This window comes from Sapajus apella, unplaced genomic scaffold (genome assembly GCF_009761245.1).
Source record: "Sapajus apella isolate SASKATOON/1434 unplaced genomic scaffold, GSC_monkey_1.0 scaffold39, whole genome shotgun sequence".
Taxonomy (NCBI): Eukaryota; Metazoa; Chordata; class Mammalia; order Primates; family Cebidae; genus Sapajus; species Sapajus apella.
The window spans coordinates 2502642-2518610 of NW_022436979.1; the positions used below are offsets into that span (position 1 = coordinate 2502642).

The 15969-nt window shown below is 45.2% G+C and overlaps 1 protein-coding gene across 8 annotated transcripts in view; it reads left to right on the forward strand.

The window, feature by feature from the left end:
- Nucleotides 1–15969, forward strand: part of PALLD (palladin, cytoskeletal associated protein) — a 452487-nt gene that overhangs the window by 149783 nt on the left and 286735 nt on the right. The window contains exon 1 of one of the 8 annotated variants that reach the window (XM_032298629.1): nt 1667–1756. The exons of the other annotated variants lie outside the window; for them this stretch is intronic. The gene's annotated coding sequence lies outside the window, so the exon portion shown is untranslated. Of the gene's footprint in view, nt 1–1666; nt 1757–15969 lie in introns of those variants that run through there. 8 annotated transcript variants of the gene reach the window in all.

Here is a 15969-nt window from a genome sequence, read left to right on the forward strand (position 1 = left end):
GGAAAGATCTAAGAACACTCGCTGGAGATGAGAAAGGTGGCGAGGACCTGAAATATGTCTTAGCGAGACCCACCCAACAGGACCACCCTGTTTCACTGTGACACCTTTCAGATGAACAGGAGTATTTGGCTCTTATTATTAAATGACCATAATAAAACTCTACAACTGAAGTGTAGAGGTAAAAAATAAATAAAAAGACTTCATGACATACAAAAAGGGACTGAACCCGCCAAACCCCAGAATATTTTCAGTCTGAAAAGCAACCTCGTCCTTATTAACTTTACCTTGATTCCCGAAGAGGGGAAAATTTAATAAGGAAGAAAAAATTCAGTATTTCATGACTCATCACTTCCTCAGGATAATAGATAGGAACTAAAGATATATAAACTGACCGCTTTTAACATTGTATTTTCACTTCGAAAAGTATTGTGTGCACTCTCTCTATGATGGACCGCTCAAGATGATTCTATTTCCAGAACACACTTTTTGATATGGTTTCTAATCGACTTCAAAAATCTGTCACGTGTTTGATATTTCATATGCTGCATTAAAGTTAGTAGCTTCATGGGTCCCTCGTGAGTTTCCTCATGAAATTTTCAAACAGTTTGTGGTCTGCTTCTCAGTCTGGCCAATGACAAGCAGTTCTGGAAGACGTTAAGTAGTGAAATAATCGTTAAAACTGTGTAAAAAATTAAGCACTGTCTACCAGTGGATTTAGAGTTGCCAGATAGATGGGTCTTTGCTAAATGGTTGGTTTTGCTTCTCCCATTGTTTCTCCCTGATGTCCGTCTGTGTGTAATTGAGTCACTATGACGTAATGCCGCAGAGAAAGCCTGCAGGACAGCCAGACGCGCACATGGCCATCACTCCATGAGTCCCAACCTTGGGTCTGTTCCCTAGACATTGGGGGAAAGACTTGATTAATGGCAGACTTGTTCAACATAGAAAAGAACAAAGACCAGATTTATTCTTGGCATTCCTTTTCCTAGGGGCTCCCTTGGTAATGGGGTAATTAATGACGGCTTTGCAGTCAGGCGGCATCAGAGGAGCGATTTAACTCCCAAGAGGTACCACAGATGGAGAGTACAACTGAAAGATGCCTTGCGTGGAAGGGTCCAGAAGGAACCCCAAGCTGGACGCGGACTCCTTTAATCACTAACACAAATTCACCACCAGCTGCCCCTGGGAGGTCCCCTTTGAGGGCTGCCGCGTTTCCTCCAGGAGCAGAGGTCTTTAGGGACGGCCTCCAGCTCCGGCTGAGCAGGGAGGGGCTTGAGAATCCGCGGTGGCCCCAGCCTGGTACCTTCCTGCAACCCCCCGGCCCTGGCCTCGCAGAGCCGCCCTCAGCGCGCGAGGAGCCTGCAGGCGGCGAGGGGAGCGATTTCCGGGCGTTAGCGGCGTTCCTCCCCAGGACACACCCTCTCCCCTCCCCGGCCCCGGCACCCCCGGCGCACACGCGCCCCTCAGCGAGACGCGGCGCACTCGCGCGCTGCACACGGGGGCCTCGCACGCGGCGTGAGTCGCGGCCGTCGCGCCGCCAGGAGGCCTCCCGGAGCCGGTGGGGCAGGACGTTCCCGCGCAGCCCGCCAGGGGCCGGCGTTCCGCGAGCGCCACTGCCCGCCGGCTTTCTCCGCGGCGTTCTGCACACGAGCCCGCGTCCGGAGCCCGCCGCTGCAGCCTGGGAATAGGCGAGAGCCGGCGGACCCGGGGAGGAGCGTCTCAGGCGCGGGGGCGGAAGGTGTGCTGGGCCCGGCTGGTAAGTGGCAGCGTTCAGCCAGGATCCACGCAGAGCTGCAGGAACGAAGCGTTTCCTGGCAGTGGCAGGCGGGTCCGCGCGATTAGCTGCAGTGGACTCGGAATGCCGCGCTCCGCCACGACTTCCCCCATCCCTTCTTCGGGCTTCTCTTTGGGGGGTGGCGGGGGCGGGACGTTTCTGTTGTTAGAGTTGGGGTGGGGGAGGGGAGAAAGGCGTGAGGTTGGATCCTCTCTCCCACCCCCCTCACCCTTTTTAACTTTTTCGTTTAAAAAAACATGGTAGTTTTAGAGACGCTTCTCTTTGGTGAGTTTTAACTTGCCCGCAGCGGTGTGAGCCCAGTGCGTTTGTATATTCTTTCTAATCACTTGGTAAGGGGCTCCATCCTCGCTGGAAATCGAAGGGAACTTTCACAAAGCAGTTTCTGACAGCCCGACAGCGGCTCAGTGGCTGAATGAGGTCTCGCTGGAAACAATTTGTTTCATAGAAGGTTTGGGTGATTTTTCCCATGAGAAATCTGGCCGTTTTTCACACCTGTTGCTCTTCAGTGCCCTGAAGGTTGTTTGCTTGCTTGTTTGTTTGTTTTCCTGGGTTTCGCTTGATGGCAGCTCTTTGTCTGACAAAACCCAACGCGGCTTTCCCGGTTCTCCTCTCCTCGAAGACATCTGCACGGGGTCCCTGTTGTTCGCATTCAGCTGGCTGCGGGTCTCAGGGGACGAGTGGCAGGCAGAATACAATAGGGAAGAATGCGGTCCCGAGGACTCCTCTACCATGGAAAGACTAAACTGAAAAGCTGGCATCTCTATTGTTTTTATGAGAAGCATTGCTGACACTTCCATAAATATTCAATTTTGTTGAGTTCCTGGGATTATTTAATCCAGAAGTAACCAGCATGACTTTTAAAGAGAGAGTCCCCCCTAATCTATTGGCACTGCAAGCGTAGAGACCCTGGCACCTGAACACCCCCGGGATGATGCTGCTGTCACCTCTCATTTCACTGGCAGGGAGGCTGCTGACAAGGAAAGAGGTGATGGCATGTGAGGAGCGGGGCAGCGGGCAAGACCACCTGAAAACTGGCCGTCCTTTGAGGACTAGCATGTTTTCAGCTTTCTGATGATGAAGAAAGTCATCAGTATATTGGAATGTAATTTAACAACTTCGTAGGTTAGCTTGAACTCCTGTCCACATGATGAAAAAGGCTTTCTATCAGCCCTTCTCACACTTCCAAGTGGAGCCCAATGGAATGCTTGTTTATTTCTGTTGCTGATAAATCCATGGGAAATCTCTGCTGAACCCAGCAATTTCAAAAAAGCAAGTTCCAGCTTATAATTGCCCATATAATGGCAAACAGGTTATTTTCAGTAACTGGAGACTCTTACATTTCCCCCCACGATTGTTATAGAGGTTGCATGAAGATATTATGAACATGCATTTGAGCTTTCCACCCCCACAACTGAAATGGAAAGTTACTCTTGGGTGCCTGATGGAAAAGATTGTTGCCAGCTACCTTAGGAGGCTATAAGATAACATATTTCTGAAAAGATCGTAACTAGTAGATGTATGTGTCTGTAGCTACTATATAATTTTTCATTCTTCCTTTAGGATAGAGACCTACTTTGATCACTACAGTGTTTTCATTTGTTGTTTGTTGTATGGTTTTGCTGAGTCTTTTTTCTTTTCTTTTTGTTATTGAAAATCTCCCTTCACTAAATGAAATCACAGACTGGAAATAGCAATGATCACTCTCTAGGGCTAAAATTAGAAACTACAGGAGACTTTTTAGGCACATCCTTCTTGTATCATGGAAGGTTCTGCAGAGCCTTCTTTAAAACTCCCACCTAAGCAATTATTGTAAGATGATGTTTACTCTCTAAAATAGCATTTTTTATTTGGACAAGTTTTTCCATCAAGCTTTAATCATACCTTGCCAACACATGTTGCACTTTGTTTCTCTGAGGTGCCTAAAGGCACATCCAATGTATTTACCATCCCTTCAAAGTCTGTATACTTAGCTCTTTGAACAGTTTCTTAAAAAAATAAACAAAACCTCCAACAGCACTTGCAAAAAACAAGACTGGGTCCTCTGATGTGATGGCAGATGGCAGTTGCATGAGCTTTGTTGATGCCCAGAACAAGCTTGGTGTCTCTTAAATTAGTCATGAATTGAATAATTGATTTCTCACACCTTGGGCTGCACTTAATCTTCAGCTGTAAATTTAAAGATAGGTTATTACTGGGGTCTGATTCACTTGAACGTCCTTTCAAAGCCTATATCAAATGATTTTACAATTGGGTCATATCTAATCGTAACACACGTTATAAAATGTAATGACATAAACTTCGAGCTCTCCTGGCTTTTCCATTTCCAAGATGGGCTTCAGTGACCTTCCCATTTGTTGGTCAGCCCCAAAGATGGTGGGGCTAATGGATGCAGTGGTTTCTCTGTAAATGTAATTAAACGTGTCTCTGCCAGCTGCCTGTGGTATTTGCAAATGTTTTCGTAAGAAAGGCTGTTCTTCGACTTTATCTGCCCACTGTGGTTTGTGGCATGTTGTGCTATTCCGCAGCCCTTGCAGTTTTTTTCCTGAATGATTGGGCTATGATGTCATGTGCTATCTCAGCGGGAACCTTTTCAAGGCTTTGCTGGGGTCTGTGTGCCTGAGCGAGAGGAGTGGAGGCTCCCTCAGAGCGCACTTGGTAGCGACTCCCCTCTACCCCAGCACATTCCATCGCCTGGAGACCAAAGCCACCAAATGATTTGCGGTCAGAGTGATTCGGGGTTGGTTAGAGATGATTTAAAAGGAAGGTTATGGGCATATGAAGTGTAGGGTAAAGAAAATGTATTTTACTACTTTATTGAGACCACATGGCTCCAACTTGAACTTTTTTTAAACATGGAAATTGTTGGCTGAACTAGCTCACAGTGTTTTTTCCCTTTTTTCCTTTTTATTGCTCTGAGCAAAGAGCTGTACTCCCTGTTTATTATACGCTTGACCTCCCCATTATTTCTGAAAGTTTGAAAAACTTTTTATGTTTAAAGAAAACAGGAAAACGTAGGATTTATCTGTTGTGCTCTTCAAGGGCCAAATACCATTACCAGAGAAGAGACCCAACTCTCTCCAATAACTGAAAAAAGGTTTCTCATATCAAGCTTGGGAAGCCATTAGTTATGAAACAGACGAGGGCCGGCCTGTCCCATGGTACCCGAGGACCACAGTGTATCAGCACTGGCAGTGCGTGCAAGTCTCATTGACTGGGAGAGATGGTTTTGCTCAATCTCCTATGGGTTCAGTATACCCTATGATTAATAATGGGGCCAAATAAGGCATGGTTGATCTTTTCCAATGCCAGAATGGTGATGAGAGGGCTCAGAGTCCAGGGGCTCCTTCTCATTAGTGGTCCATGGGAACACATAACCCTCGGGGGCAACACTTCATTTGTGAGACTAAGCAGTCATCTCCTGCCTCTCCTATGGGGCTACCACAAATTGGCACCGTAAACCACCTATTACCATGGAACAGGTTCCCAAATCTCTGTCCAGCATGAACTGAAAGTATCTATTATCACTTCACTCTGTGGCTCAGGCTCATCCTATTTCAATCCTGGAGGCATATGCCATAGTCTAATAGTCCGTTATAAGCTATCGAATAGCCAGCTTCAACTTGCAATTTGGTGTTATGAAACTAGCTAGAGCAGTGCCATGGCAAGCGAGCCCGTGAGCATGCCCAGTCCCTTGGCAGCCATCAGCCCAGGGTCTGAGGGCCATGACTGTGATGTAATGGAAGGCTGCTGAGATCTCTCCACCAACCCTTCATAGTTGCTGGTCTGTGATCCATCTGAGCCAGTCTGGATTCCCGAAGTTTGAGTCTGTGTGTGTCCAGGGATTTAAAGGAAAACATGTGGAGACCAAATTAGTGTGGTGCCTGATGAGAAAATCTTACAGAATTGGAAAAATGTCAAGAAGGCAACATTGTATGATGGAAATCAAACTACATTGGAATTGAGGATCCTGGTTTTGACACTATGTGACCTTGAACCAACTATTTAATAATGTAACATTGATAAAGCACTGTATTACATTTTATCATTTCCTTCCTAAATATGACATGTGATCCTCAGAACCACACTTGGAAGCAGGTAGGGCAGGTAGTGTTATTTCCGTTCTACAAGTATGGAAACTGGAGCTCTAGAGGTTAATGACTTGCTCAAGGTCACAAAACATGTGAGTGATAAAGTTTGGCCTCAAACTCAGAACTTCTGCCAGACATGGTAGCTCATAGGCATGAGCCTGTAATCCCAACACTTTGAGAGGCCAAGGCAGGAGGATCGCTTGAGACCAGGAGTTTGACACCAGCCTGGGCAACATAGTGAGACCCCATCCCTACAAAAAATAAAATTAGCACAATGTTTTGGTGTGTACCTGTAGTCCTAGCTACCCAGGAGGCTGAAGTGAGAAGATCTCTTTAGCCCAGAAGTTCGAGGCTGCAGTGAATTAATATTGTGCCACTGTGCACTCCAGCCTGAGTGGCAGAATGAGACTCTGTCTCAGACACAACAAAACACCCCAGAACTTCTAACTTCAAATTCCTTGATCTGTCCACTGTAGCAAGCAGCCCCCACTAGTCTCAACCTCTTTAGAACTCACTCTCCTTATTTGCAAAAGTGAGACATTTAGCCCAGAAAATTACAGACCATTCCAGCTTAAAATTCTGTGTCTGATGAATCACTGGCTGGAAGGGACTTTAAAAAATCACTTAGTCATATTCCTTGCTTCCAGAAGAACTCTATCTAAACTATTTGGAAAATAGCAGCCCTTTTCTTACAGTCTGAGAGCAGAAAAGGGCCCCAGAGAGTGTCCAAGTGCATCTGGGAGTGAGGAAGAGACGAGGAGTCACAGATCCAGTGCTCGGCAGGGTGATCCGTCTTGGACTCGGAAGCAGTGAGTCTTGCCTTACTGCATGTGAATGTTCAGCCCCTGAGATCAATACCTGAAGTAGGAAAGGAGAGTCACAAGCATGCTTTGCTGGTTAGAAAGGAATTCTGGAAGAGAGATCAGAAGACTGGTAACTCCGTGAAGAGGAAGAAAGGAGCTAAGTGATTCAGTAATGATCTTAACGTTTATTAAGGACTCCTGGACAGCATGATGACTACAAATCAGTGGTAATGTTTCTATTTAAAGATAGAAACCGTAGAATCCTGTTCATTCAGCAGGTGTGACAAGCAGAAAGCTGTGCTAACCTAGTTCTTACTTTGCTTGTATTGGAGGGGTTGGCGGCAGAATGGGAAGGAAAGGCACCCCGAAGACAGTGCCTGGGAGCCCCAGTCCAGTTTTCCCTTCTCTCTCAGCACAGTTCTCAGCAGGCTGGAGTGCCAGTTAGCATCTAGTAACCTTTCTGGGACAAGGGACTACCAGCAGACAACTATCAGCAAGCACATCAACTTGCAAGTTTAGTCTCACATTGCTCAACTAACCCGGTTATAATTTCAAAAACTAATCTGTCTCCCATCTTCTTCCGATGTCACTTCCATGAAATAAATTTTTTTTAAAAAAAAGCAGTGACTGAGATCAGAAGACGAGTAATCGTCACAACTCTACAACTTATTAACTGAGCTTGGACAAGGCATTTCCTACTCTGGGTCTCAATTTCTCATCTGTAAAATGGGCTAACAATAGCCACTTCAAAGTTAAATATTTCTGAGGATTAGCCAGTTGCAGTGGCTCACGCCTGTAATCCCAGCACTTTGGGAGGTTGAGGCAGGCGGATCAGTTGAGGTCAGGAGTTTAAGACCCACCTGGCCAACATGGTGACACCCCATCTGTACTAAAAATACAAACATTAGCTGGGTATGGTGGTGGGTACCTGTAATTCCAACTACTTGGGAGGCTGAGACAGAATAATCCCTTGAATCCAGGAGGCAGAGGTTACAGTGAACCAAGATTGCACCACTGCACTCCAGCCTGGTTGACAGAGTGAGACTCTGTCTCAAAAAAAAAAAAAAAAATTTCTGAGGATTAGATCGAGGAACATAGATGAGCATGCTGTGTAACAGTTTGCATCATTATTAATAGGAGTCCAGTTTCAGGCTTTTCTAGAAACCACAAGGTCACAGATGTTTCTTTTTATTTTGCCTTAATTCCATTCCCAAGCCAAAATCAGAATCACAGCAGTTTATCCACGCTTACTATGTGTCAGGCGCATAATCACCTTTAATCCTCACAAAAATATTATGAAGTAGATATATTACCCCTATTTTATTATCTGGAAACTATGTTCTAACAAAGATAAGCATCTTGCCCAAGATCACATGGCTACTAAGTAACAGAGGCAAAATGGAAACCACATCTGTCTTACAGCAAAGCTGCTTTCAGACTTTCAGGGCTCTGAAGAACTAGGGCCTCGTCCTACCTGGGTCCTGCCCCAGTCCTCTTGGTTTCAGGTTGCAGCTGATCTCCCGGCAGGCCTTTGAGGGGGTCTCAGCTGTTTTGAGTCTAGATCAGGTCCTTGGCTTGGTCCCTTAACTAATGCTTCGTCTTAATCTGTGGTTTAGTCCATTCTGGCGGCTGTAACAAAGTGCCATAAACTGGATAGGTTATAAACAGCAGAAGTTTATTGCTCACAGTTCTGAAGGCTGAAAAGTCCACAAAGAAGGTGCCAGTAGATTCGATGTCTGCTGAGGAGGGCCCACTTTCTGGTTCAGAGATGGCGCCTTCTTGCTGTGATCTCGCATACCTGAAGAACTAACGAGCTCCCGTGGGCCTATTTTATAGGGGCACTAATCCCAGTCATGAGGCTCTACCCTCATAACCTGATCACCCCCAGAAAGCCCCACTTCCTAAATACCATATGAATTTGGGGGGTGGGTCATAAACATCCAGACCACAGCAATCAGCTTACCCATATTCACACTCCATGCCTCCTCTCCTTTTCCTATCCATCCTGGATGGCTTGCAGGCCCCTCTCATGTTCCGCTCCCACTCCACACATTCCTCTTCTGAACATCCTGCATTCTCTTCCCTACCTTTCTCTCAGAAGCAGATACTTCCCCGTAAGGATCTTAGACCTCTCCCCAGTTTTCCCAGCCCACGACATCAGCCCATCAAGCCTAGATCAAATGCCAAATTCCCCAGCATGTTTACTATTTTTCCTTTCACTGGAAAGAGATGTTTAGTGTGTTCAATACAGCCTCTATATTACTCTTGAATATCACAGAATGTGAATTTTAAAAACTGCGAAAACCGTGGAAGTCATTGGTCGGTTGCCTTTATAGATGAGGAAACTGAGGCCCAGACAAATTAATTTACTGCCCAAAATTATAGCTATAGGCCACAGCTGGAGCCGATTCCAAATGCATCAGTTTTGTTGTCAGAATAGTTTTAACTGGGCATGTTATATCTGCATCCTCCAGTCTGGTGTGGCCCCTTGGTCAAAGCTTGGAAAGGAGTTTCGCCCTTGCCACAACAGCCTGTGTGGACTCTGACCATGCATCATAAGAAATGTTTTATTTTACTTTACATACTTTCTTTCTACTGAACTTAAGTCTGTTCACTCCTCGGTAGACTACAAAGAACTATTGCCCACTCAACTGTAATTCATGGCCAGAAGGAGTTATGTCTCCCCTTAGCTTGCCTGTCTTTAGGTTAAATAACACCAGATCTTTTTGCTTTTCCTCACAGTTCTTACTCTCCAACAGTTTCGTCATCTTTATTTCTATCTGTTGAGCTGTGTCCAAGTACTCCATGTCTCTCAAACTGTGAAGTCCAGCAGTAGACACAGACGTCTCATAAAGGTGTGAGAAAGTGACGATGACCTCACAGTTCCTTCAAACTCTGCTTCAGTTGGTGCTGCCAAATTTCATGCTCATGTTTCAAATGATAGCCGGGCCTCATTGGCTCCTTTTCAGCGTATTATCCTCATTTGGCTGGACATTGCTTAGCTTGTGTTTGTGATAATGATCGTTTCCTCCATGTAGCATCCAGAACTTTTCCGATTGAGCCTTTTCCCTTTGTTCCTGACTACTACTCCAATTCATCATCTCATTTGGGATTCTAATCCTATTCTTCCACCTCTTAATTCTTAACCCCAGCTACTGTCCCAAGTAGCTTATCACATTAAAAGTCCCTGGAGTTCACCCCTGAGACTTCTGGCTCCTCAAAGCCCTTCTCCCTCATGGCTCCAGGATTTGATAAAGACAGTAGTCCATCTCCCAGTATACACAAGGCACTCACACAGGGCCGTACGTTCTGGATAAAATAAAAGATCACCAGAGAGCCTTCCAAGAAATGTGTAGCTAACGGTCATTACATGGGTAGATTCAGAGGTAACTAACCATAGTCAGACCTAACTTGGGTACAATGGTGGGAGTCTCCAAGATTTTCCTTTGGCTCAGAAATGTGATAATTATGAATATTTGCATTTACAAACAACTTATCTTCATTGGCGTAAGCTACACTTAAAATGAAATACGTTACCCAAGTTTACAGATAAAGAAATTCAGGCTCAGTGAGGTTAAGGTCACAAAGCTAAGATTATAACTCACGTTTCCTGTCTTTGAGTTCCTTGAACTTTCCTGTATCTCAGCAGGTTTTAAAATCTTAGAATTCCTAAAAGTCCCATGTGTGAGTTGGGTAGGGTGCTTTTGAAAAACACAGATTCCTGGCTCTAGCACATATTGATTGTCTTAAGTCTGAGTGGAGCCCTGGGATCTGCATTTTAGTAAGCACTGCAAAGGGTTTTGAGTAAGTCTCGGCGGCCATTCTTGAAGAAACCCTCTCCTAGACTATTCTGTCTAGGCCAGGCCCTTTAAATACTACAGACCTACCTTTGCCCCAGGATAAAGCTGGCACATAAAAACCAGCCACAGAAATCTAATCCAGACCGGAGCTCAGAGGGCTCCCTGATGACCCTAGCCCTGGGGCTGTGGTGCTCAGAGCCTGCCGCTAACCCTGGTTCCGTCCTGTTTTTGTCTTCTTCAGTTTTGCTGACCCGTTCCATTCCCCTCTTTTGAGTACTCTGCTTTGACTTCCTGCTTGGGTCTCAGATATGCTCTTGCCCCTGATTTTGTCAGCTTCCACAGCTCCAGATCAGAAAGCCTGTCTCCCTAAGGCCATTTCAAATGAGGCTGTACAATGGATCTGAAACCTGAATGAGAGAGAATCTGAAAACTTCATCTGGGCAACTTTCTCATCCTGTACACCCTGCTGGGCAGCATTTACAAACAGCTCTGAGGGAAAGCTTCACAGCCAGTTTCCCTAGAGATGCATAGTGGTCTTGCAGTTCTGCCCCTCAACTAAGTTCACAATCTATTGTTTCTGGAAAACCAAATACTCCAGGAGGCTGATAGATGACTAGGATACGGGCAGCGTGCAGTGAGTGTTGATTGGGCACCCACAGTACACAGGCACAGCACTGATTCCTTTCCGTGAGTTGTGTCTTCTTCTCCTTCCACCCATAAGGGGCACAGTCAGGACAGTTGCACCTGCTGCCTGCTCTCTACTCTCAGGGCACTTAGGGATTGTGTGATCCTGGGATTACAAGCACAGCCCTGCTACCTACACATCTCTTGGGTCTTACAGGATCACAGAATCTTCAAGTGGTCCCCAGCTGGATTCTCTTATGTGTGTTTTATCAAGGAACAAGTGGACCCCTAATGATAAAAGTTTCTAGATTAAAAGCAGACTAACAGAATAGTTAAAAATTGACATGGGAAGCCAGGCGCGGTGGCTCACGCCTGTCATCCCAGCACTTTGGGAGGCCAAGGTGGGCAGATCCTGAAGTTGGGAGTTTGAGACCAGCCTGACCAACATGGAGAAACCCCGTCTCTACTAAAAAATACAAAAATTAGCTGGGTGTGGTGGCACATGCCTGTAATCCCAGCCACTCAGGAGGCTGAGGCGGGAAAATTGCTTGAAGCCAAGAGGCAGAAGTTGCAGTGAGCCGAGATCACGCCATTGCACTCCAGCCTAGGCAATAAGAGTGAGACTCCATTGAAGGAAAGAAGAAAGGACGGAAGGAGGGAGGAAGGGAGGGAGGGAGGGAAGGAGGGTGGACGGAGGGAGGGAAGGAAGGGGGAGGGAGGGGGGGAGGGAGGAAGGAAAAGAAGGAAGGAAGGAACAAACGAATGAACGAACACACCAAACTCCCAGTCTTAGTAGACACGTTCCACTCACTGCCTCTTCTGCATTTCCTTTTTCCAAGTGCAGGCATCATCATCTTCCTTTTTTTTAAGACAGAGTCTCACTCTGTCACCCAGGCTGGAGTGCAGTGGCACCATCTCAGCTCACCGCAACCTCCGCCTCCTAGGTTCAAGCAATCCTCCTGCCTCAGCCTCCTGAGTAGCTGTGATTATAGGCGCCTGCCACCACGCCCAGCTAATTTTTGTATTTTTAGTAGATGGGGTTTCATCATGTTGACCAGGCTGGTCTCAAAACTCCTGACTTCAGGTGATCCACCCACTTCAGTCTCCCAAAGTGCTGAGATTAAACGCATGAGCCACCATGCCAGGCAGGCATCTTCTACTCAATAGGCTTGACTCTTCCTCCACTTTCTCAGCAACAAATCCAGCTTGTGATAGTGAGGCAGCACACAATAGCATATGCTAGCAGCAAATACCAACACAGTATGAAAAAGCTGCTTTTCCTTTCCCTTGGTCTTTGCTATCTTATGACAATCTGAAGAGAAATTCCCAAACCTGAGTCTCTTGAGTAATTGTCAGGTGTATACCTTGCCTTGTCAGCAGATGTGAAAGCTCTTTGAGAAGACAGCAAAGCATTTGGAGCTGGAGGGAAAGGAGTGTTTGGAGCCTTGTTAGAGACCAGCTGTAGAGCCTTAAAATGTTCTCTCTATAGGAAAGCTTACATTGTGCCGAAAGAAACAGTTGCCTGTTGGGTTATAACTTGGCGAGTTATGTAATGACACAAATGTTGGATGACTTGTTAAAAAATCTGGGAGCATTATGGCAAAATTCTACACCCTCTCCTTAATTAGATCAAGTTCAACTAAAAGGGAAAAGGAGTCTGGTTTGCTAACCACAGTAGAAGTATTGCTTTCGGGTGGAATTCATATCTGGATTGCATTGTCTGACTTGAGCATAATACACAGGAAGCAATTTGGAGTTTTTCTTTCTTTGGGTTTTGATATTTCAGCTACAAGGAACTTGAAGTCTAGGAACTGGCTTTGCAATGTTAACAGTTATCATAGCCAGCTAACCAAAATGTCCCTGTTTAAGATCTCGCTGTTTATCATAACACTAAGTGAGCTCTGTGCTGTGTATGATTTCCAATACACATGTGCTAGTAATTACTACCAATATGAGTATCTACCCAGCCATTAATCAAGGCACCCAACACATCTTGCCAATGTACTTTGAAACTTTATCTGCTGAAAAAGCAAAATTCCCCTCTGCTTATGAACACTTTTAGGAAAGCAGGCTGGTTAAACGTGTCTGAAGCGTTCAAGTGACAGCTGCAGTGAACTCCCATGTATGATCGCAGGTGACCTTGCAAAAACTGGGAAATATAAGTATAGTTCTACATTTTAGCTTCTCATAAAGATCATCAGTTTAATAATAATAGTTGGCCTTTACAGAGCCCTGATCAGAAGTCTCTTAACATTTATTTTCTCCTTTAATAATCCCAGGACGTAAGGTTTATTAGTATCCCCCCTTCCTTGTTTGGAAATTGAAGCTCAGAGAGGCTAAGTAGTTTGCGAAAATTCGTGCATGGAGGAAATGACAGAGCCAGGGTACTAACCCAGGTGTGCCTGACTCCAGAACCTGCGCTTCTTGGAGTCCATTCTTCTTTCAAAACCACATGGTGCCTCCAAAGAGATAAATGGTTGGTAATTAGTCCCATTTGCTTCAGATGACTAAGAGGAACTCTTTGAATGTTGATATCTTTATCAAACTCAGCACACCAAACTCCCAGTCTTGGTAGACACGTTCCACTCACTGCCTCTTCTGCATTTCCTTTTTCCAAGTGCAGGCATCATCATCTTTTTTTTTTTTTTTTTAAGACAGAGTCTCACTCTGTCACACAGGCTGGAGTGCAGTGGCACAATCTCAGCTCACTGCAACCTCTGCCTCCCAGGTTCAAGTAATTCTCCTGCCTCAACCTCCCAAGTAGCTGGGATTACAGGCATGTGCCACCATGCCTGGTTAATTTTTGTATTTTTGGTAGAGACGGGGTTTCACTGTGTTTGTCAGACTGGTCTCAAACTCCTAACCTCAAGTGATCTCCCACCTCAGCCTCCCAAAGTGCTGGGATTACAGGCATGAGCCACTGCACCTGGCTGGATGTTGATATCTTTTTCTTTTTTTTTTTTTTTCAGTGATAGGAAAACATTTATTGAGCCTTATTTTACAGAAGTAAAAGACCATTGACTACTCTCAAGGAGTTTATAAGAGGAACAGATTTATGAACCTAAACTTTAAACTGCAATAATAGAGATCCTGAAACTGGGAGTAGTGTGGATGAAGAACTGATTCATTTTCTAATGGAAGTGACAGGGTGAAGAAAGTGGGGGACAACTGTGAAAGAAATTATATCTAAATATATTCTAAATATAAATGATTTATAAGTAATATTCTGCCCAGAAGAGATGATCCCTAAACTGTGTTTGAAGTTTAAAAAATAATGTAATACTATGCAGCCATAAAAAGGAACAAGATCATGTCCTTTGCAGGGACATGAATGGAGCTGGAAGCCATCATCCTCAGCTCCCACTTAGAGGTGAGAATATGTGGTGTTTGGTTTTCTGTTCCTGCATTAGTTTGCTGATGTTGATATCTTTCAAACATTTGTTGAGCACTGACCTTGTCCTAAGGGTTTAGACAGACTGTATCACTGAATCCACCCAATAAACAAATGAGGTAGGTTGTAGCATTCCTGTTTTACTGGAAAGTAACCACCTGTTCTGTTCCATCACCCAGTATTGCCCCTGTGGCCCTGAGGGTTGACCAACTTTCTGTTTGAGAGGAGTATGTAAATAGGACCAAAAAGCCGCGTGATAGTTGTAGGAGAAAGGGCACAGCAATGGAACTTTGAAACTGTGGTCCTCATCCTGGATGCCATCATTCATGCTCATGCTTCATCTCCTCTCCACCTGTGTTCCTTTTTCATGCCTATAGTATTCCTTTTAACTAAAGTGGAAGTGTTATCTGAAGTTTCATGAAAATAGCATATACATCGGAAGTAGGAAGAGATTGGCCGGGTACAGTGGCTCACACCTGTAATCCCAGCACTTTGGGGATCAAAGGCAGGCACATCACTGGAGGTCAGGAGTTTGAGACCAGCCTGGACAACATGGTGAAACCCCGTCTCTACTGAAAATAAAAAATGAGCCAGATGTGTTGGTGGGCACCTGTAATCCCAGCTGTTTGGGAGGCTGAGGCAGAGAATCACTTGAACATGGGAGGCAGAGTTTGCAGTGAGCTGAGATCGTGACAGTGCACTCCTGCCTGGGTGACAGTGTGAGGCTCAGTCTCAAAAAAAAAAAAAAAAAAAGAGGGGGGAATAGGGAGAAAGCGATCTCTTCTAATTCTGGATCTTGCACTAAATATCAGTATTCAAATTGCGTAGCCTTTCTGACCCTCAATATCCCAATCTGTAAAATGGAGACACTGGTACTCAGCCCTAACTATTGTTGTAAAGATTGAGTGAGACAACACGTATGGTGTGTGCAGCACAGTAGCTGATGTGCATTAGTAGTAGTGCCTCTTAAATGCCACTTCTGTCCTCCTCTCAACTCCCTACCTCCCCATCAATATTAGTAAGTAGTGCTTAAAGTACAGATAAGATGGAGTGTTTGTGAAGAGCGTCATGCCATTCATGGTGTCACTTACAGGGCGGCAATATCGAGCAGTGGTTAAACACTTTGAATCCCTTTAAGTAGACCGATGAAGTTGAAATCCCTGCTCCATTTCCCCTGTGACTTTGAGCCAGTTATTGAACCTCCCGGGGCCTCGGTTTCCTCTTTCTTTAAAATGGGTCTAACAGTAATGCTTCTCTCATGGGATTTCTGAGAGTGCTGAATTAGTTATATGCAACAATCACTTAGAAAATACCTGGCCCATATGTTTGTTGGCTGCATAAATGTCTCCTTTTGAGAAGTTTCTGTTTATATCCTTCACACACATATGTTTATTGTGGCACTGTGCACAATAGCAAAGACTTGGAACCAACCCAAATGCCCATCAGTGATAGACTGGATAAAGAAAAT